Genomic DNA, 24734 nt, shown 5'->3' on the forward strand with positions numbered 1-24734 from the left:
TTTGTGAAATAAGGAACTTAAGTGGAGGAGGGGATCAGAAGCCTTTGGGGTTGTGGTAAGGGACCTCACAACACCGTTCAAATGTCTCTAACTGTTTCACCGAAATAATTCCCTAAAATAATAATTTGTTCTGAAAAGATATAATAAAGCCTTAAAAAGTATAATAATGGAGGCTCAGGAGTATTTGGGGCGCCAGGTGGTCACACAAAATCAGAAAAAATGTTCAATGTTCCTTTAGTAGCTATGCAATTAGATTAAAAATGAAGGTATTTATGCAGAGTTTCAGGTAGCTTTGGCTAAGTTTGCTAAAAGACCAGTTATTTTCTTGCGAAAACACGCAAAATCAGAAAAAATCACAAAAGAAGAAAAAACTGAACCCCCCATGTCACTGACCCCCTGTAGCACCGAACCCCCGGTCAACGGAACACCCCATGTAACTGAACCCCTGGATAACCGAAACCCTGTACAACTGAACCTCCGTGCTACTCGACCCCATTTAACTAATCCTCGTGTAACTGAATCCGCATGTAACTGAACCCTCGTGGAACTCAACTCCCTCAAAACACTTTTCAGCCATTTCTTGTTAATTTTTTTTATTTCTAAACTATTTAAAATTGACAACACTGTGCAAATCATCACTTGTGTATTATACAGTACACATCGACGAGGTAAAGCTAGGTCAAGTCACAATGTCATTCTATCGTTACTTTTCAATTAAGATATTGAATACCTTCTACCAATGTTTCTTGTAGGCGTCAAATCTATTAAGTATCTGAGCATATTCTTTGTATTGTTGATGCAAGCATCCCATTCTTTAATTACCCTTGAGGCATTCTTAACCATCGCAATACCTTTACGCAAATACCTTTTCGCAAAAAATTCGCAAATCTCGTAAACTAAAGAAGTAATTACCCTTTTCAAAAATATTAGTCCTTCTATTAATGAACCCATGAAACGAAACTAGTCTGATAGCATCACACAATCTCGCTCCTAGTTCCAAAAATGGAATGCATGTAGCGTTCGTAGTAATAGGTTTAAAAACCTATTAGCCAAGTTTAAAAAAAAAACCTACTAATCAATTTACAGATGAATGACCACGGATTTAACCTAAAAAAAAAACTTGTATATCATGAACCAGAAATTCAGTTAATTGTGTCAGAAAAACTTGAACCAAAACAGATTATACCCAACCTGTTTGGTACGGGGGCGTACGCAAAGTATAAGGTTCTACCAGAAAAACCTGCTGGTACGGGGGCGTCCTCAAATTCAATAGATGGTAAAAAAAAAACATGTATATAACTGGAACTAGAAAGTGCGTAAATCTCTTGGCAAAGGTGTAATGCCCCTGTAGAATAGGACTACCAGAAAAACCTGTGTGATACGGAGGGGCCATAGAAGTATAAGGCTATGTGAGAGGATACTCACTCTCTTTGAAAGGGTGTAATGCCCCTGTAGAATAGAATTACCTACCAGAAAAACCGGAAGGAACATAAAGTCGTAGAATTCATTATTAGCATTCTACTGCCGTCGGCAACTCATCACCAAATTTTTTGATTTTTTAGGTAATTCAGTAGCCTTAATGAAAAACAACTTATTTACTAATCTAAAATTTTGGGGTCAAGTAAGGATCTGGGAATTAAACATTTTGTTCTTAAACAGATTAAAATTTCAGTTCGGGTTGCTAAATCCAATATTTTTGTGTCTCAACAAGTTGAAAATTCAATAATGATTAGGAAATTCCAAAATGACCTTCACCATTCAGTTCCAACAACTGAATTCAGTTTCAGTAGCTGAAATTCCATTTTTTTTTAATAAACATAACAAACAATTTTTGTTGAATCTCAAACAATTTTTTTTTTTTTTTACAGTGAAGATTAAATATGTATGTTTTTAAAAATACAACGCCCATCTGTAAACAATTGGCAATTTGCATAACTTATCGTACCCCATCCTTTTCCCAGTGTTTCTTTCTTAGTGCACACAAAGCCTTGCTTTTACGCTTGATTTAACCAGCAATACTTCTTGAGCTTCGCTCAACTTTTACACCTTAATGATAGCCAGATAATTATGCATGTTTAGCCTTCCCAACAAACCCATTTGTCCGTGATGAAACAAAATCTCAAAATGTCTCTCCAGATCTTTGCTAAGGAATGGGAAGAATGTTAAATAAGAAATTTACAGGAAAAGCCCACTCTCTTCTGGGAAAAAGTAAAAAAATGTGTATTTTCTGCTAAGCCCGTGATGTACACAATCTTGATTAAATAGCTAACTTAGTTCCTCACAAATTAAAGCGATGTTACGAGAAAAGGCTGAGGAAGTATTTGCATCTTTAATCAATAAAATTGTATTCAATTCTATTTGCTTATATTTATTGAAAATTTTCCAGAAAAATCAAGAAGCAAGTTAACCCAATCCATTGACTGCATCTGATAACAAGAAAAAACTTATATATCAACGATTTTACAAACATTAAAAATTAGTTATGAAGCTTCAATTTCAAAATAGAAATTTCAACTCCATGCTGCTGTTAAAAAGTAATTATTGGGACTGAACAAAACAGCCATGCAGTTTGAACTTAAAAATCAAAATTCATAATCAGAAAGTACAAATAAAAATATAGTAAGAGGCAACGCTACAACGTTGCCCGTGGTAAGGGGCTACAAGGTTTCAATGCATTATATATTTTTTTTTCAAGAGGCACTTCATATGGAATGGGTGATCGTATAAATTTTGAAGAGGGTGAATTCAATTGGATATCGAAAGTTCTAGTGTCATTTATAAGAGTCAAAAGTGAGCGGAGGGCAATCAGCCCCAGTCCCATTCCCTTTTCCCCCAAATGCATCTGATCAAAATACCGAGATTGCAATTTTGTGCAAACCCAAATGACAAATAATTATGCCTACGGTGTTGACAATAGCCCCAGGAAAAGGGATGTAAATTATGCAGGTTTCCTATTGTTAACACATAAGGTTTTTATTGGGAAGAGGGGACATAAACCCAAAAAACGCGAAGAAAGGAAGAAAACGAGGACAAATTAACAGCCAGTGAAAACATTATGCAAATTAATCGGTCAAGACCTCCGCTTGACCGTCCTCAGTGCAGAATAAAACTGATAAAAATATAAAAACCAAACCTTAAAATAAAAACACCAAACTAAAATTGGACGACCCTTTCCTAGTAACGGTGAAAGGGTAACTGAATAAAAAAACAAGTCTAAATGGCATTTCAGAATTTCATTTTGCGTAAAGCACTTTTAAAGGCTGATCGCTTTCCAGTTTGATTGTTATCGGAGACTATTCGATTGCACAATATAACTTTGTGGATGTATGTAAAAACGGTCAGAATTAATAATTTTGTCATAAATGGGACTTAGAAAAATTTCTCCAGTGTCCCTATTAAGAGCTACCTTTTGGTGAATGTGCTTTTTTATTTCAACTGCCTCCCTGAAAACTTGCATGAGACCTTTAACGGGGGCAACGATGGAGGCCTCGTCAAACAAAATGAAATGGTGTGGATTCTCGTACACATGTTGTGCCAAGGCGGAATCAAAAACCTCAGGCCTTTGGCGTAACCTCATTGCCTTGTCGATTGAGGACTTGTGCTCAGATAACCTCTCCTTCAATTGCTGTTGGGTTCTACCAACATAAAAACAGCCACAAGAACAAGAAATTCTATAAACACCACTACCCAGAATGGGACTGGTTTTATCTTTGCCGTTGTTAAAAAAGTTCTGTGTAATATTTGAATTTTTAAAGGCGACGCTAAGTTTATGTTTTTTAAGGATTCTTTTCAATTTGTCACTCAATTTTGGAATGTAGGGTAGAACAGTGAAAAGTTTCTTATCAACCACCAATGGGACGGTATCTGTTGGGGCTTGTGGACCTGATACACTCCCCTCTGCCTTTTTTCGTCTTCTGTATATAATGGTATAAAGTAATTTTATAGGGTAGCCATTGCAAAATAAAATGTCCTTAATATAGTTAAATTCTGAGTCTTTGTGAGGATCCGAGCATATTATTATTACTCGGTCAACCAAATAAATAACAACTCCTCTTTTTATGCAGGGAGAGTGGTTGGAGGAAAAATGCAAATACCTATCGTTATGCGTAGGCTTTCTATAAATAGAAAATTCAAGGCCAGGAGACTTATTGAAAATTAAAACATCTAGGATAGGAAGTTTGTGGTTATGTTCTAGTTCTAAAGTGAACTGAAGGTTAGAGTCCAAAGTGTTTAGATGAGTTAAGAAGGAGTTAAGTGACTCTCCTCCATGCTCCCACAGAGAAATAACATCATCCACCAACCGACCCCAGAAACGGTGTTTCATCGGAAAATTTCCCAGAGCAGAGATCTCTATGAATTCCATATAAAAAGTTGCCAAAAATGGTGAAAGACATGTACCCATGGGTAAACCCCTAATTTGGGTGAAAAATTGATTATTATATCGGAAATATGAGGAGGAACGATTGTACAGACGGACGAGACGCATAATTGTTTCTATACCCGGTGTTTTGTAGTCCATTTGATCAATATTATCTTCTAATTTCCTTTGAAGAGCTAGTTCACTTTTTTTAATGTCGCAAGACGTATACATAGAAATGGCATCGAAACTGGCCAAAATTATATCTTTTTTTTATTTCAATGTCTTTTAATTTTTCAACAAGGTGAACTGAGTTTCTTATGTATGAAGTTTGCGTTTGCATAAGGGGGCGAAAAAGTGTTGACAACCATTTCCCCAATCTGGCAGTCAGAGAGCTATAAGAAGCCACAATTGGGCGTAGAGGGACTCCACCTTTGTGGATTTTTGGGAGCCCGTAAAATTTAGGAGCTGAACAACCTTTAGGGTAAAATAATTTATACATTTGTGGAGTAATAAGTCTTTCAGTTTGCAAAATTCCTAGCTCCTTTCGTACTAAACGGGTGAACTTATCGGTGGGGTCTGAATCTATGGGCTTGTAAGTATGGGTGTCGGATAAAATATCTGTAACTTTTGTATTATATGAAGTTTTATCAAGGATAACAATTTAATTCCTTTATCAGCCCTGGTGATAATGATGTGTGGGTCTTTTTTTAAATTTTTGAGAGTTTGTGTTTCCTGATGTTTTGACCTTGTGGAATATGGAATGAAATCAAGAATATTCTTAACCACCTCTCCTCGAAGTAAATCTGGATTTTCCACAGCACCACGTGAACCAAATATACCCGCCTCCACATTGGAGACTATCTCTGCGAAATTCACTTGTGTTTCAGGTAGGCAAAATTTAGGTCCCTTGGACAAAACATGGGTTTCTTCCGGAGTAAGAACTTTAGAAGATAGGTTCCCAATGGCCGGACCAGGACAAAATCTCGGAAGAAAACATCTGGAATTCTGAAATTTTTCGTACTCTAATTTTTCAAAGTTTTCTGATAAACGAGCCTTAGCCATACAAAAGTCGTGGCGGAAAGTATTCTGAGCTATTCTAGAAATCTGCTGAAAATCCGTCGGTGAAAGGTTTTGCTGTAGAAATTATCCAGTTTTTGAAATTGTGTTACTTAGGAAAAAACATCGTTTTTTTTTGTCTTTTAAAAATTTTAACAAATGAATTAAACAAAACCAAAACCTAAAATTCTTTTCGGGTTTTTCAACTATGGTTTTGCGGAAAACAAGAGAATTAGGAAGAAATATCTTTACTAGTTTACTCTACAACGCTGTAAAAATTCTTGTTGATTAATAAGGTTGTCGTGTTTTTTAGACAAATCAAAATAATTAAGAACAGACTTGGTCAAAAGCTCCGCGTAAGCTAGTCGTAAATAATTTCCGAGACCACACTGGTTAATCATGATAAACCAAAAAAACGCGAAGAAAGGAATAAAACGAAGACAAATTAACAGCCAGTGAAAAAGTTATGCAAATATTTCGGTCAAGACCTCCGCTTGACCGTCCTCAGTGGAGAATAAAACTGATAAAAATATAAAAACCAAACCTTAAAGTAAAAACACCAAACTAAAATTGGACGACCCTTTCCTAGTAACGGTGAAAGGGTAACTGAATAAAAAACACAAGTCTAAATGGCATTTCAGAATTTCATTTTGCGTAAAGCACTCTTAAAGGCTGATCGCTTTCCAGTTTGACTGTTATCGGAGACTCTATTCGATTGCACAATATAACTTTGTGGATGTATGTAAAAACGTTCAGAATTAATAATTTTGTCAAAAATGGGACTAAGAAAAATTTCTCCAGTATCCCTATTAAGAGCTACCTTTCGGTGAATGTGCTAATTTATTTCAACTGCCTCCCTGAAAACTTGCGTGAGACCTTTAAGCATTTACTACTTTTCATTTAAACTAATGCAGTTTCTATAAAAAAATTGAAATTATTTCGTTTAAACTTCTATAAAGTTAAGTTAACATGTTACCAAATTCCACATTATTGCACAGAAATATCAAAATCGTAGGTTAGAAAAGCAAAAGCTATTTTGTTATTACATTCAGCATATGCAATAGAATTGATTTTCGACGTATCTAAAAAAAAAAATAATTAAAATTGAATAATCTGGTAGATTGATATAACTAGATCCTAACTAACAATTGTTAGTGGTATTGCTCCAATTGTTACCATGTAAAACTAAAGAATGATTTAAAACTGTATTAAAAGTTCAGAAACACATCTATACTATTTGCTAACAATAGCAGAAAAAACATTTACCTTCTTTCAAATTATTTTAATTTAGGTACTTGTTCAACATCTCCAACCCCACTCAAGAATTTTGATCTGTAAGATCTGAGAAAAACCGGTTTGTAATTGCATTCAGCATATGCGATAGAATTGACTATGGTAAGAAAAGAGCTCGTAAAACTGCAGTTTCTATAAAAAAGGCTGAATTACAAAATCAAAATTAAATTGCATTTACTACTTTTCATTTAAACTAATGCAGTTTCTATAAAAAATTTGAAATTATTTCGTTTAAACTTCTATAAAGTTAAGTTAACATGTTACCAAATTCCACATTATTGCACAGAAATATCAAAATTGTTAGTGGTATTGTTACAATTGTTACCATGTAGAACTACAGAATGATTTAAAACTGTATTAAAAGTTCAGAAACACATCTATACTATTTGCTAACAATAGAAGAAACACATTTACCTTCTTTCGAATTATTTTAATTTAGATACTTGTTCAATATCTCCAACCCCACTCAATAATTTTGATCTGTAAGATCTGAGAAAAACCGGTTTGTAATTACATTCAGCATATGCGATAGAATTGACTATGGTACGAAAAGAGCTCGTAAAACTGCAGTTTCTATAAAAAAGGCTGAATTACAAAATCAAAATTAAATTGCATTTACTACTTTTCATTTAAACTAATGCAGTTTCTATACAAAATTTGAAATTATTTCGTTTAAACTTCTATAAAGTTAAGTTAACATGTTACCAAATTCCACATTATTGCACAGAAATATCAAAATTGTTAGTGGTATTGTTACAATTGTTACCATGTAGAACTACAGAATGATTTAAAACTGTATTAAAAGTTCAGAAACACATCTATACTATTTGCTAACAATAGCAGAAACACATTTACCTTCTTTCGAATTATTTTAATCTAGATACTTGTTCAATATCTCCAATCCCCACTCAAGAATTTTGATCTGTAAGATCTGAGAAAAACCGGTTTGTAATTGCATTCAGCATATGCGATAGAAATGACTATGGTATGAAAAGAGCTCGTAAAACTGCAGTTTCTATAAAAAAGGCTGAATTACAAAATCAAAATTAAATTGCATTTACTACTTTTCATTTAAACTAATGCAATTTCTATAGAAAATTTGGAATTATTTCGTTTAAACTTCTATAAAGTTAAGTTAACATGTTACCAAATTCCACATTATTGCACAGAAATATCAAAATCGTAGGTTAGAAAAGCACAGGCTATTTTTTTTATTGCATTCAAAATATGCAATAGAATTGATTTTCGACGTATTTAAAAAAAAACAATTCAAATTGAATAATCTGGTAGATGGATAGAACTAGATCTTAACTAACAATTGTTAGTGATATTGTTACAATTGTTATCATGTAGAACTACAGAATGATTTAAAACTGTATTAAAAGTTCATAAACACATCTATAATATTTGCTAACAATAGCAGAAACACATTTACCTTCTATCGAATTATTTTAATTTAGGTACTTGTTCAATATCTCCAACCCCACTCAAGAATTTTAATCTGTAAGATCTGAGAAAAACCGGTTTGTAATTGCATTCAGCATATGCGATAGAATTGACTATTGTACGAAAAGAGCTCGTAAAACTGCAGTTTCTATAAAAAAGGTTGAATTACAAAATCAAAATTAAATTGCATTTACTACTTTTCATTTAAACTAATGCAGTTTCTATAAAAAAGTTGAAATTATTTCGTTTAAACTTTATAAAGTTAAGTTAACATGTTACCAAATTCCACATTATTGCACCGAAATATCAAAATCGTAGGTTAGAAAAGCACAGGCTATTTTTTTAATGCATTCAGCATATGCGATAGAATTGACTATGGTACGAAAAGAGCGGAAACTATCTCTTAAAAAAAAAAATTGCTCACCAAGTTTGGCGAAGTAAATTCTTCTATTCGTGTTCCACTTCATGCTTCAAATTGTAAGAAGGAACTGAATATACATCATACTGTTTTTAAGGGATTTTATACGTATCTTGGATTAAGTCTCTTCTTAACAGTATTCTGCAATAACGCTACATCTTGGGGATTAAAAGAGTCAAATTTCACCTTAAAACGCTAAAATATCTGATCAAGTAATTTAAGTCTTAGGATCAATTTCGTAGGAAACACTCGATACCCTTAAGATGTCTGATTCAAATTATTAAACCTATGGAAATTCTTGATTATGTAATTCAGTCACTTTTACAGAAACTGTACATTTTTCTTACCAAATTCTGGTCTAGATTTACCTTTGATTCGAACTTTAAGTAAGGAGCAACACGGCTAAATAGTAACCGAAACTCTAAAAGACAATTAATAGCTTACTCGCATGCTGTTACAAAACTCCTGGTTAATACAAAAATCGCGAAGACTAAAAGCTTTAGTGGATTAAATAAAAAAAAAACAACCACGGGGGGGACCTCCACCACCAAGGTTAGGTTACCTAACATTTCTAGATGGCCCCCCCACCCCCGGGGGCCATGGGGACTGAAAGCCTACCACGGGTGGGACCCCCACCACCAAGGTTAGGTTACCTAACATTTCAAGGTGACCCCCCCCCCAACCCCGAGGCCACGGGACCGAAAGCCTGACACAGGTAGGACCGTCACCACCAAGGTCATGTTAGGTTAGATTAGGTTAAGTTACCTAACATTTCTAGGTTAACTTACATCAGGTTAAGTGGCGCACCACTTAACCTGATGTAAGTTAACCTAGAAATGTTAGGTAACTTAACCTAATCTAACGGGTAGACGGGTAGGACCCTCACCACCAAGGTCAGGTTAGGTTAGATTAGGTTAAGTTACCTAACATTTCTAGGTTAACTTACATCAGGTTAAGTGGCGCGCCACTTAACCTGATGTAAGTTAACCTAGAAATGTTAGGTCACTTAACCTAATCTAACCTAACCTGACCGTGGTGGTGAGGGTCCTACCCGTGTCAGGCTTTCGGTCCCGTGGCCCCGGGGTTGGGGGGGGGGTCACCTTGAAATGTTAGGTACCCTAACCTGGGGGGTGGGGGTCCCACCCGGGGGCGGCGGGCAGGCCCGGGGCCCCCCGGGGGGGGGGGGGGCCACCTCGAACTATTAGATAACCTATCCTTGGGGGGGGAGGTCCAACCCGTGTTTTTTTTATTTTTATTTAATCAACAAAAGCTTTTATTATTCGTGATTTTTTTATTAAACAGGAGTTTTTTAAAAGAATGCGAGTAATCTATTAATTTGCTTTTATAGTTTCGGTTACTATTGAGCTGTGTCGCTCCTTACTTACAGTTCGAATCGAAGGTAAATCTAGACCAGAACTTGGTAAGAAAGATGTAAAGTTTCTGTAAAAAATGAAATCTAGACCCGAATTTGGTAACAAAAATGTACAGTTTCTGTAAAAGTGACTGAATTACATAATCAAGAATTTCCATAGGATTAATAATTTGAATCAGACATCTTAAGGGTATCGAGTGTTTCCTACGAAATTGATCCTAAGACTTAAATTACTTGATCAGATATGTTAGCGTTTTAAGGTGAAATTTGACTCTTTTAATCCCCAAGATATAGCGTTATTGCAGAATTATGTTAAGAAGAGACTTAATCCAAGATACGTATAAAATCCCTTAAGAACAGTATGATGTATATTCAGTTCCTTCTTACAATTTGAAGCATGAAGTGGAACACGAATAGAAGAATTTACTTCGCCAAACTTGGCGAGCAAATTTTTTTTTTAAGAGATAGTTTCCGCTCTTTTCGTACCATAGTCAGTTCTATCGCATATGCTGAATGCAATAAAAAAATAGCCTGTGCTTTTCTAACCAACGATTTTGATATTTCGGTGCAATAATGTGGAATTTGGTAACATGTTAACTTAACTTTATAGAAGTTTAAACGAAATAATTTCAAATTTTTCATAGAAACTGCATTAGTTTAAATGAAAAGTAGTAAATGCAATTTAATTTTGATTTTGTAATTCAGCCTTTTTTATAGAAACTGCAGTTTTACGAGCTCTTTTCGTACCATAGTCAATTCTATCGCATATGCTGAATGCAATTACAAACCGGTTTTTTTCAGATCTTACAGATCAAAATTCTTGAGTGGGGTTGGAGATATTGAACAAGTACCTAAATTTAAATAATTCGAAAGAAGGTAAATGTGTTTCTGCTATTGTTCGCAAATAGTATAGATGTGTTTCTGAACTTTTAATACAGTTTTAAATCATTCTGTAGTTCTACATAGTAACAATTGTAACAATACCACTAACAATTGTTAGTTAAGATTTAGTTCTATCCATCTACCAGATTATTCAATTTGAATTGTTTTTTGTTTTTTTTTAATACGTCGAAAATCAATTCTATCGCATATGCTGAATGCAATAAAAAAATAGCCTGTGTTTTTCTAACCTACGATTTTGATATTTCTGTGCAATAATGTGGAATTTGGTAACATGTTAACTTAACTGAAAGGGGGTTCATTCGATCAAAACTGAAATTTCTAATACCCCTTTTAAGATTCGAAAGTAACTGGAAAGGGGGTTCATTCGATCAAAACTGAAATTTCTAATACCCCTTTTAAGATTCGAGAGTAACTGGAGGGCAAATAGTCCCCTCCCGTGCCCTATTTTCTGACTAGCCTTATCGTAACCGCGAGACATCTCATCGAAATCACAAGCTAGCAATTTTTTCATAAAAAATTCGAAAGGCGAATCAATATGCTTCTGAGAAGATAGCATGCCTCCTCAGTTAAAAGGGCCAGGGTTGTAAATAACACTAATTGTTAATTCATTATAAATACATTTATAATGAAAACGAAAGGGCTTGTTTGCTATTGGATTTGTGAGTTGCACAGAACTCAAAACAAATATCACTTTGTGTGAAGTCCCCCAAATAGGCTAAAAAAGTTTAGTTCTTGATTGGTTTGAAATTTACCACTGTAGGCCGTTGGACCAAGAGAGACACATTTTAGAAATTTGGGACAAAAAAATCCTTAACTCCTTACTCTTTATTGTGATGTTGGCTTTTTTTCCAAATTTTTAAAGAAAATTTGAAATTGAAAAAAAAGATTTTTCAACGCACTAAAAAAAAACTTTCGTTTAAAGAGCAAGGTGTTGAAAAGGGGGGCAGTCCCTCCCTTATATGAAAATTAACTTCAATCTGTAATGAGTTTTCAACTTGTTCCTCAATTTAGTTGAAAAATATTTTATATTTTTAGAATTAAATTTCATTAGACAGAAACTTTCGTTTAATGAGCAAGGTGTAGATAAGGGGGACTGTCCCTCCCTGATATACGAACTAACTTCAATCTGTTATGAGTTTTAAACTTGATCCTTACTTTAGTTGAAAAAATCTTTTATATTTGTTTTAATTACATTTCATGAGACTCAAAGCATTAAAAAACTTTCGTTTAATGAGCAGGTTGTTGAAAAGGGAGGCAGTCCCTCCCTTATGAGAACTCTAAATTTCTTTATGTCTTTGTAAAATAAAGAACTTAAGTGGAAGATTTTTGTTTTCTCTGGAGAAATTAGAATTGAATTGTGTTCTTTGGTAAAATTCAGTAGAGATCTTGAACTTTTCTTCACTTCATTGAGAAAATTTTAAATTGAACTAGAACTTTTTTATCTTCCGTGAAAATATTCACAAGTATGGTATTACTTTTTCTATCTTCCGACGAAAAATTTAGAATTGAACTCTAAATTTCTTTATGTCTGTGAAATAAAGAACTGAAGTGGAAGATTTTTATTTTCTCTGGTGAAATTAGAATTGAATTGTGTTCTTTGGTAGATTTCAGAATAAAACTTGAATTCTTCTTCACTTCGTTGATAAAATTTTAAATTGAACTAGAAATTTTTATCTTCCGTGAAAATATTCACAAGTATGGTATTACATTTTCTATCTTCCACCGAAAAATTTAGAATTGAACTTTAAATTTCTTTCTGTCTTTGTGAAATAAAGAACTTAAGTGGAAGAGGGGATCGGAAGCCTTTGGGGTTGTGGTAGGGGACCTCACAACACCGTTCAAATGTCTCTAACTGTTTCACCGAAATAATTCCCTAAAATAATAATTTGTTCTGAAAAGATATAATAAAGCCTTAAAAAGTATTATAATGGAGGCTCAGGAGTCTTTGGGGCGCCGGGTGGTCACACAAAATCAGAAAAAATGTTCAATGTTCCTTTAGTAGCTATGCAATTAGATTAAAAATGAAGATATTTATGCAGAGTTTCAGGTAGCTATGGCTAAGTTTGCTAAAAGACCAGTTATTTTCTTGCGAAAACACACAAAATCAGAAAAAATAACTGAAGCCCCCATGTCACTGAACCCCTGTCTCACCGAAACCCCGTCCAACTGAACCCCCCAGGTAACTGAGCCCCTGTATAACCGAAACCCTGTACAACTGAACCTCCGTGCTACTCGACCCCATTTAACTAATCCTCGTGTAACTGAATCCGCATGTAACTGAACCCTCGTGGAACTCAACTCCCTCAAAACACTTTTCAGCCATTTCTGGTTAATTTTTTTTATTTCTAAACTATTTAAAATTGACAACACTGTGCAAATCATCACTTGTGTATTATACAGTACACATCGACGAGGTAAAGCTAGGTCAAGTCACAATGTCATTCTATCGTTACTTTTCAATTAAGCTATTGAATACCTTCTACCAATGTTTCTTGTAGGCGTCAAATCTATTAAGTATCTGAGCATATTCTTTGTATTGTTGATGCAAGCATCCCATTCTTTAATTACCCGTGAGGCATTCTTAACCATCGCAATACCTTTACGTAAATATCTTTTCGCAAAAAATTCACAAATCTCGTAAACTAAAGAAGTAATTACCCTTTTCAAAAACATTAGTCGTTCTATTAATGAACCCATGAAACGAAACCAGTCTGATAGCATCACACAATGTCACTCCTAGTTCCAAAAATGGAATGCATGTAGCGTTCGTAGTAATAGGTTTAAAAACCTATTAGCCAAGTTAAAAAAAAAACCTACTAATCAACTTACAGATGAATGACCACGGATTTAACCTAACAAAAAAACTTGTATATCATGAAACAGAAATTCAGTTAATTGTGTCAGAAAAACTTGAACCAAAACAGATTATACCCAACCTGTTTGACACGGGGGCGTCTCAAAGTATAAGGTTCTACCAGAAAAACCTATTGGTACGGGGGCGTCCTCAAATTCAATAGATGGTAAAAAAAAACAACATGTATATACCTTGAACTAGAAATTGCGTAAATCTCTTTGAAAGGTGTAATGCCCCTGTAGAATAGGACTACCAGAAAAACCTGTTTGGTACGGAGGGGCCATAGAAGTATAAGGCTATGTGAGAGGATACTCACTCTCTTTGAAAGGGTGAAATGCCCCTGTAGAATAGAATTACCTACCAGAAAAACCGGAAGGAACATAAAGTCGTAGAATTCATTATTAGCATTCTACTGCCGTCGGCAACTCATCACCAAATTTTTTGATTTTTTAGGTAATTCAGTAGCCTTAATGAAAAACAACTTATTTACTAATCTAAAATTTTGGGGTCAAGTAAGGATCTGGGAATTAAACATTTTGTTCTTAAACAGATTAAAATTTCAGTTCGGGTTGCTAAATCCAATATTTTTGTGTCTCAACAAGTTGAAAATTCAATAATGATTAGGAAATTCCAAAATGACCTTCACCATTCAGTTCCAACAACTGAATTCAGTTTCAGTAGCTGAAATTCCATTTTTTTTAATAAACATAACAAACAATTTTTGTTGAATCTCAAACAATTTTTTTTTTTTTTTTACAGTGAAGATTAAATATGTATGTTTTTAAAAATACAACGCCCATCTGTAAACAATTGGCAATTTGCATAACTTATCGTACCCCATCCTTTTCCCAGTGTTTCTTTCTTAGTGCACACAAAGCCTTGCTTTTACGCTTGATTTAACCAGCAATACTTCTTGAGCTTCGCTCAACTTTTACACCTTAATGATAGCCAGATAATTATGCATGTTTAGCCTTCCCAACAAACCCATTTGTCCGTGATGAAACAAAATCTCAAAATGTCTCTCCAGATCTTTGCTAAGGAATGGGAAGAATGTTAAATAAGAAATTTACAGGAAAAGCCCACTCTCTTCTGGGAAAAAGTAAAAAAATGTGTATTTTCTGCTAAGCCCGTGATGTACACAATCTTGATTAAATAGCTAACTTAGTTCCTCACAAATTAAAGCGATGTTACGAGAAAAGGCTGAGGAAGTATTTGCATCTTTAATCAATAAAATTGTATTCAATTCTATTTGCTTATATTTATTGAAAATTTTCCAGAAAAATCAAGAAGCAAGTTAACCCAATCCATTGACTGCATCTGATAACAAGAAAAAACTTATATATCAACGATTTTACAAACATTAAAAATTAGTTATGAAGCTTCAATTTCAAAATAGAAATTTCAACTCCATGCTGCTGTTAAAAAGTAATTATTGGGACTGAACAAAACAGCCATGCAGTTTGAACTTAAAAATCAAAATTCATAATCAGAAAGTACAAATAAAAATATAGTAAGAGGCAACGCTACAACGTTGCCCGTGGTAAGGGGCTACAAGGTTTCAATGCATTATATATTTTTTTTTCAAGAGGCACTTCATATGGAATGGGTGATCGTATAAATTTTGAAGAGGGTGAATTCAATTGGATATCGAAAGTTCTAGTGTCATTTATAAGAGTCAAAAGTGAGCGGAGGGCAATCAGCCCCAGTCCCATTCCCTTTTCCCCCAAATGCATCTGATCAAAATACCGAGATTGCAATTTTGTGCAAACCCAAATGACAAATAATTATGCCTACGGTGTTGACAATAGCCCCAGGAAAAGGGATGTAAATTATGCAGGTTTCCTATTGTTAACACATAAGGTTTTTATTGGGAAGAGGGGACATAAACCCAAAAAACGCGAAGAAAGGAAGAAAACGAGGACAAATTAACAGCCAGTGAAAACATTATGCAAATTAATCGGTCAAGACCTCCACTTGACCGTTCTCAGTGCAGAACAAAACAGATAAAAATACAAAAACCAAACCATAAAATAAAAACACAAAACTAACGTTGGCTACCCTTTTTTAGTAACGGTGAAAGGGTGGCTAAATAAAAACCACAAGTCTAAATTATATTTCGGGATTTCATTTTACGTAAACCACTCTTAAAGGCTGATCGCTTTCCAGTTTGATTGTTGTCGAAGACTATTCGATTGCACGATATAACTTTGTGGATGTATGTAAAAACGGTCAGAATTAATAATTTTGTCATAAATGGGACTTAGAAAAATTTCTCCAGTGTCCCTATTAAGAGCTACCTTTTGGTGAATGTGCTTTTTTATTTCAACTGCCTCCCTGAAAACTTGCGTGAGACCTTTAACGGGGGCAACGATGGAGGCCTCGTCAAACAAAATGAAATGGTGTGGATTCTCGTACACATGTTGCGCCAAGGCGGAATCAAAAACCTCAGGCCTTTGGCGTAACCTCATTGCCTTGTCGATTGAGGACTTGTGCTCAGATAACCTCTCCTTCAATTGCTGTTGGGTTCTACCAACATAAAAACAGCCATAAGAACAAGAAATTCTATAAACACCACTACCCAGAATGGGACTGGTTTTATCTGTGCCGCTGTTAAAAAAGTTCTGTGTAATATTTGAATTTTTAAAGGCGACGCTAAGTTTATGTTTTTTAAGGATTCTTTTCAATTTGTCACTCAATTTTGGAATGTAGGGTAGAACAGTGAAAAGTTTCTTATCAACCACCAATGGGACGGTATCTGTTGGGGCTTGTGGACCTAATACACTCCCCTCTGCCTTTTTTCGTCTTCTGTCTATAATGGTCTCATGTAATTTAATAGGGTAGCCATTGCAAAATAAAATGGCCTTAATACAATTCAATTCTGAGACTATGTGAGGCTCTGAGCATATTCTTATTACTCGGTTAACCAAAGAAATAACTACTCCTCTTTTTATGCAGGGAGAGTGGTTGGAGGAAGAATGCAAATACATATCGTTATGCGTAGGCTTTCTATAAATAGAAAATTCAAGGCCAGGAGACTTATTGAAAATTAAAACATCTAGGATAGGAAGTTTGTGGTTATGTTCTAGTTCTAAAGTGAACTGAAGGTTAGAGTCCAAAGTGTTTAGATGAGTTAAGAAGGAGTTAAGTGACTCTCCTCCATGCTCCCACAGAGAAATAACATCATCCACCAACCGACCCCAGAAACGGTGTTTCATCGGAAAATTTCCCAGAGCAGAGATCTCTATGAATTCCATATAAAAAGTTGCCAAAAATGGTGAAAGACATGTACCCATGGGTAAACCCCTAATTTGGGTGAAAAATTGATTATTATATCGGAAATATGAGGAGGAACTATTGCAAAGACGGACGAGACGCATAATAGTTTCTATATTCAGTGTTTTGTAGTCCATTTGATCAATATTATCTTCTAATTTCCTTTGAAGAGATAGTTCACATTTTTTAATATCACAAGACGTATAAATAGAAATGGCATCGAAACTGGCCAAAATTGTATCTTTTTTTATTTCAATGTCTTTTAATTTTTCAACAAGGTGAACTGAGTTTCTTATGTATGAAGTTTGCGTTTGCATAAGGGGGCGAAAAAGTGTTGACAACCATTTCCCCAATCTGGCAGTCAGAGAGCTATAAGAAGCCACAATTGGGCGTAGAGGGACTCCACCTTTGTGGATTTTTGGGAGCCCGTAAAATTTAGGAGCTGAACAACCTTTAGGGTAAAATAATTTATACATTTGTGGAGTAATAAGTCTTTCAGTTTGCAAAATTCCTAGCTCCTTTCGTACTAAACGGGTGAACTTATCGGTGGGGTCTGAATCTATGGGCTTGTAAGTATGGGTGTCGGATAAAATATCTGTAACTTTTGTATTATATGAAGTTTTATCAAGGATAACAATTTAATTCCTTTATCAGCCCTGGTGATAATGATGTGTGGGTCTTTTTTTAAATTTTTGAGAGTTTGTGTTTCCTGATGTTTTGACCTTGTGGAATATGGAATGAAATCAAGAATATTCTTAACCACCTCTCCTCGAAGTAAATCTGGATTTTCCACAGCACCACGTGAGCCAAATATACCCGCCTCCACATTGGAGACTATCTCTGCGAAATTCACTTGTGTTTCAGGTAGGCAAAATTTAGGTCCCTTGGACAAAACATGGGTTTCTTCCGGAGTAAGAACTTTAGAAGATAGGTTCCCAATGGCCGGACCAGGACAAAATCTCGGAAGAAAACATCTGGAAATCTGAAATTTTTCGTACTCTAATTTTTCAAAGTTTTCTGATAAACGAGCCTTAGCCATACAAAAGTCGTGGCGGAAAGTATTCTGAGCTATTCTAGAAATCTGCTGAAAATCCGTCGGTGAAAGGTTTTGCTGTAGAAATTGTCAAGTTTTTGAAATTGTATTACTTAGGAAAAAACGTCGTTTTTTTTTGTATTTTAAAATTTTAAACAAATACTGAAAAACAAACCAAAACCAAAAATGCCATTCGGATTGTTTACCTAGGTTTAGGCGGAAACGAAGAGAATTCGGAAGAATTCTCTTTACTAGTTTACTCTACAACGCTGTAAAAATTCTTGTTGATTAATAAGGTTGTCGTGTTTTTTAGACAAATCAAAATAATTAAGAACAGACTTGGTCAAAAGCTCCGCGTAAGCTAGTCGTAAATAATTTCCGAGACCACACTGGTTAATCATGATAAACCAAAAAAACGCGAAGAAAGTAATAAAACGAAGACAAATTAACAGCCAGTGAAAAAGTTATGCAAATATTTCGGTCAAGACCTCCGCTTGACCGTCCTCAGTGGAGAATAAAACTGATAAAAATATAAAAACCAAACCTTAAAGTAAAAACACCAAACTAAAATTGGACGACCCTTTCCTAGTAACGTTGAAAGGGTAACTGAATAAAAAACACAAGTCTAAATGGCATTTCAGAATTTCATTTTGCGTAAATCACTTTTAAAGTCTGATCGCTTTCCAGTTTGATTGTTATCGGAGACTCTATTCGATTGCAAAATATAACTTTGTGGATGTATGTAAAAACGTTCAGAATTAATAATTTTGTCAAAAATGGGACTTAGAAAAATTTCTCCAGTATCCCTATTGAGAGCTACCTTTTGGTGAATGTGCTAATTTATTTCAACTGCCTCCCTGAAAACTTGCGTGAGACCTTTAACGGGGGCAACGATGGAGGCCTCGTCAAACAAAATGAAATGGTGTGGATTCTCGTACACATGTTGCGCCAAGGAGGAATCAAAAACCTCAGGCCTTTGGCGTAACCTCATGGCCTTGTCGATTGAGGACCTATGTTCAGACAACCTCTCCCCCAATTGCTGTTGGGCTCTACCAACATAAAAACAGCCACAAGAACAAAGAATTCTATAAACACCACTTCCCAGAATGGGGCTGGTTTTGTCTTTGCCGTTGTTAAAAAAGTTCTTTGTAATATTTGAATTTGTAAAGGCGACGCTAAGTTTATGTTTTTTAAGGATTCTTTTCAATTTGTCACTCAATTTTGGAATGTAGGGTAGAACAGTGAAAAGTTTCTTATCAACCACCAATGGGACGGTATCTGTTGGGGCTTGTGGACCTGATACACTCCCCTCTGCCTTTTTTCGTCTTCTGTCTATAATGGTCTCAAGTAATTTTATAGGGTAGCCATTGCAAAATAAAATGTCCTTAATATAGTTCAATTCTGAGTCTATGTGAGGCTCTGAGCATATTCTTATTACTCGGTCAACCAAAGAAATAACAACTCCTCTTTTTATGCAGGGAGAGTGGTTGGAGGAAAAAATGCTAATACCTATCGTTATGCGTAGGCTTTCTATAAATAGAAAATTCAAGGCCAGGAGACTTATTGAAAATTAAAACATCTAGGAAAGGAAGTTTGTGATTATGTTCTAGTTCTAAAGTGAACTGAAGGTTAGAGTCCAAAGTGTTTAGATGAGTTAAGAAGGAGTTAAGTGACTCTCCTCCATGCTCTCACAGAGAAATAACATCATCCACAAACCTACCCCAGAAACGGTGTTTCATCGGAAAATTTTCCAGAGCAGAGATTTCTATGAATTCCATATAAAAAGTTGCCAAAAATGGTGAAAGACATGTACCCATGGGTAAACCCCTAATTTGGGTGAAAAATTGATTATTATATCGGAAATATGAGGAGGAACTATTGCAAAGACGGACGAGACGCATAATAGTTTCTATATCCAGTGTTTTGTAGTTTATTTGATCAATATTGTCTTCTAATTTCCTTTGAAGAGCTAGTTCACATTTCTTAATGTCGCAAGACGTATACATAGAAATGGCATCGAAAAGTGCCAAAATTGTATCTTTTTTTTTTTTTTTTTTTTTTTTATTATTTCAATGTCTGTTAATTTTTCAACAAGGTGAACTGAGTTTCTTATGTATGAAGTTTGCGTTTGCATAAGGGGGCGAAAAAGTGTTGACAACCATTTCCCCAATCTGGCAGTCGGAGAGCTATTAGAAGCCACAGTTGGGCGTAGAGGACTCCATCGTTGTTGATTTTTGGGAGCCCGTAAAATTTAGGAGCTGAACAACCTTTAGGGTAAAATAATTTATACATTTGTGGAGTAATAAGTCTTTCAGTTTGCAAAATTCCTAGCTTCTTTCGTACTAAACGGGTGAACTTATCGGTGGGGTCTGAATCCATGGGCTTGTAAGTATGGGTGTCGGATAAAATATATGTAACTTTTGTATTATATAAAGTTTTATCAAGGACAACAGTTTTATTTCCTTTATCAGCCCTGGTGATAATGATGTGTGGGTCTTTTTTTAAATTTTTGAGAGTTTGTGTTTCCTGATTTTTTGACCTTGTGGAATATGGAATGACGCAAGGTCTCACGCAAGTTTTCAGGGAGGCAGTTGAAATAAAAAAGCACATTCACCAAAAGGTAGCTCTTAATAGGGACACTGGAGAAATTTTTCTAAGTCCCATTTTTGACAAAATTATTAATTCTGAACGTTTTTACATATATCCACAAAGTTATATAGTGCAATCGAATAGAGTCTACGATAACAATCAAACTGGAAAGCGATCAGCCTTTAAAAGTGCTTTACGCAAAATGAAATTCTGAAATGACATTAAGAATTGTGTTTTTTATTAAGTTACACTTTCATCGTTAATAGGAAGGTGTCGTCCAATTTTAGTTTTGTGTTTTTATTTTAAGGTTCGGTTTTTATTTTTTTATCAGTTTTATTCTGCACTGAGGACGGTCAAGCGGAGGTCTTGACCGAAATATTTGCATAATTTTTTCAATTTTTTCACTGGCTGTTAATTTGTCCTCGTTTTCTTCCTTTCTTCGCGTTTTTTTGGTTGATCATGATTAGCCAGTGTGGTCTCAGAAATTATTTAAGAGGGGACATATTTGGTCCTAGGTCTCCAAAAAGGCTTAAGGTTTTCAGGTGAAATTTTATGGAAATGTTGAAAGAGATGGCGACTAAAATCAAAACCCCCTATATGCTCACTGGTTGTTGAAAGAAAACATCGACAATATCTCAGGACCGGCTAAGGTTACGAAGTTGAAACTTTCAAGGTATGTTAAGGGGATGATGCAGAGGGAATGGATGGTAACCATCCCCTCTTCTTGCCCATTTTAGGTGCACCCTCTGTTCAACACTAATTCACATTCTAAAATTTCCATTATATTTGAATTGTCAAAAGGTCGAACTGCTATGACTCCAGGGATGCCACGCCCCTCACTACCCCGGAATTACACATTATGCAATTTGCCCTTGTTTAAATGCCGGGACTTATCATTAAGAAAAAGAGAGATGTTTGATTCTGAGTTTATCCGAAAAGGCTAAGGACAATAAGATAAAAATTGTGAAAATGTTGAATGGTACATGAAACTAAATCAAAAGACACTAATTGCATCGATTTTATCAAAAAGAAGGATCTGCAATATCTTAAGAACGGCTGAAGATATTAAGTTTAAACTTTGAGGAAATTTTGAGGGGCATGTTGAAAAGTGGTCAGAGTGATTTTTAGTTGCCCTCTCTCCAATCACATTTGATCAAAATTTTCAAACAACCATCTTGCTCAACATAGCCTAAAACTCAAATAACTATGCCTATGGAGATGACATTCTCCCCCAGTAGCGTTTTAGGGGGGTACTGAACAAAGTCAAAACACACTGTTTGCTTGATGGTTGTCAAAAGGGCTTATCAGCAACATCTAAGTAACGGCAGAGGCTATTAAATTGAAAATTTCAAGGTATGTTGTGGAGAATGTTGGAATAGTGATCGGTGGCAACCATCCACTCTTGCTTTTTTGATGCCCCTCCCACTAAACTGATAAAAATTTTGAAAAATGATTTTGTTCAAAGTATTCAAAAGGTCTAGTAACTATGCCCCTTGGTTGGGATGCTCCCCAACAACCCCCCCCTTCAGGCAAGGATTTTAAATTATGCATTTTGTCCTTTTTTAACATTCAGGATATATCGTCAGAAAAGGGGAATGTTTGATTCTGGGTGTGTTCAAAAAGGCTAAGAGTATTAATGTGAAATTTCGGGAATGCTTAGGGACATAATAAATTACATCAAAATATACTATTTGCATACAGATTATCAGCGAGGAGTATCTGTGATATCTCAAAAACGGCCGAGGGTATTACGTTTTTACTTTTAGGGCATGTTGAGGAAGATGTCGAAAAGTAATCGGAGGGCAATCAGTCTCCCTCCTATTTCCCTTTTCAGATGGCCTCTCCCAACAGGTATATTATCAAACATTTTAGAATAGTATCTTTTTCAAACTAGTTGAAAAGTCAAATAACAAGGCCTCCTGGGATAAAATAACCCCCACAGCCCCAGGGATAAGTGTTGTAAGCTAGATAAGCTGCCCATTGCTTATAGATAAAGTTGATTATTGGGAAAAGAGAGCATGTTTGACTCAGAGTCTCCAAAATGCTAAGGGTATTAAGGTAATACTTTAAAAAAATTTCGAAGAGGGTGTCAAGTAAAATAAAAACACGTATTTGGAGGAGGGTTGTAAAAAATGCATAACAGCAATATCTTAGGAACAGCTTAGGGTATAAATTTGAAATTTTAAAGGCTTGTTGAGAGGGATGTTAAAAAAGAAGCGGAGAAAAATGACTTCCCCCCCCCTTTTCCGGTTTTGCTACCCCCTTAACACTGATATGAATCATTAAAAAAACATTTTATTCAAAATAGTCACAACGTCCAATAGCTATGTTTCCAGGGATGCCATTTCCCAATAACCACCGGGGAAAGGGATTAAGTAATTTGTCCAATTTTTATATGCATGATTTATCATTTGGAAAGAGGGAGATACTTGATTCTGGCTGTATCCAAAAAGGCCATGGGTGAAATTTCAGGAGCCTTCCGAAAAAGAAGTTTTTCAACCAAAAGTGAAGAGAAATATCGAACTTAAGACAATCAAATATTAAGTCCTATAATAATTCAAACTCGAACCGACTGGAAATTACAAATAAAGTATAAATGAAATCCAACAAGAACAGAAATTAAAATAAATGATCATATGAGACATGAAGATAACAGATACTGATATAGAGGAATAAATAAGTTTTAAGACGAGTAAAAACTAAATTGAATATTGAAGTTAAACTTAAAATACATACAAATTATTTCAAGAAGGAGTTTAGCTACTGCCCCATTCCTTCTCATCTAACCATAAAAGCCATAAGGCCTATTGTGTCACCTCCTCTTTACTGAAAACAAATAATACTATAAAGGTTTTCTTATATTCGTAATTTTGAAAAAAAGAAGACTGAAAAAAAAAATTGAATTGCTGAGTTTCCAGGGATAAAAATCATTGAACATGTAGTTTAATTTTGCTAATTCTTCATAATATTAAGCATTCAGTTTAATTTCATTAATTTTTCATAATATTAAACATTCAGTTTAATTTCGTTAATTCTTTCCAGTCATCTTGATGATTATAGTAATTTATTTTTATTTGTCGTTGATGTTCTGAAAAACAAAACACACTGTTCAAAATTACAAACAGTTTTCAATGAAACGCAAGTGACGCAATGGGCCTTAATACTTTTATGATTAAAGGAGGGGGGAGGAGGAAGTAGCTAAACTTCTGATTGAATTATTTTTTTTTTTTTTTTTAGTTTGCCTTGAGTATTCAATTTAATTTTTACTCGTTTTACGATTTATTTATTCATCAGTACGTGTTACTTTTACGTTTTACGATTTATTTATTATTCAGTATGTGTTGCTTTTATGATCATTTATTTTATGACATAATCATTTTGTTTAATTCCTGTTCGTTTTGGGTTACATTCATTCTTTAAGTTTAATTTCTGGTCTTTCTGATTTTCTTTAAAAAACTTCTTTTTCAGAAAGTGTTTTTTTAATTAATGTGAAGAAAAGAAGCCATGGTGAAGTTAGAACTTCAAAACTTAAAGTTGAAAAACACGCTATTATTAAAGGGTAGTTATTTAAATCTAGCAAAAAAGAAGAAGAGAAACCTTGTAATTTGAACATCAAAATTAAAAGTTCAAAACGAAAAAAGTAAAATAAGAAATACAGTTCGAAGAAAAGAAGCCATGCTAAGGTTTCAAAATCATAATTTGAACTTCAAGATCGTGTTTGGAGCTTAAATTCCGAAATTCCACACTAGTCTTACGCGGTAATTGTGGGACTCAGCCAACAAGAAATGAAAAGAGAAGTCACTTAGTTTAAAGAGCAAAATCTACAGTTAAAAATCTCTACAGTACACCCAAATAGATGTGAGCCCTTTTGCATTTACTTTGTGTCTTTTTAACTTGCTTCTGACTAAGGAAGTAACTATTTTAGGTTTATATTCAGTGTAATGCTAGGGAAAATTGAAAGTTTAGTTTCAGTTCTGGTGTTCTTCTCAGAAAGAATAACAAAGGGTTATCATTTCTGGGTCTAAGGTGGCTAAACTCAGGGAGTAATTTCTGTTCAGTTAGACCTGTGTTTTTAATTTCTAATCTGACTAGCATGCCAAACAAGGGGCTATAGTTCCGACGTTAGAGTTAATGAGC

The 24734-nt window shown here is 34.7% G+C and overlaps 1 protein-coding gene across 2 annotated transcripts in view; it reads right to left on the reverse strand.

Annotated features, from left to right (window-relative positions):
- LOC148954267 (limbic system-associated membrane protein-like) overlaps positions 1–24734 on the reverse strand; it is a 423287-nt gene that overhangs the window by 305911 nt on the left and 92642 nt on the right. The gene's annotated exons all lie outside the window — the stretch shown is intronic.

This window comes from Artemia sp. Qi Xiang Cuo, chromosome 3 (genome assembly GCF_049724085.1).
Source record: "Artemia sp. Qi Xiang Cuo chromosome 3, ASM4972408v1, whole genome shotgun sequence".
NCBI classification, from domain to species: Eukaryota; Metazoa; Arthropoda; class Branchiopoda; order Anostraca; family Artemiidae; genus Artemia; species Artemia sp. Qi Xiang Cuo.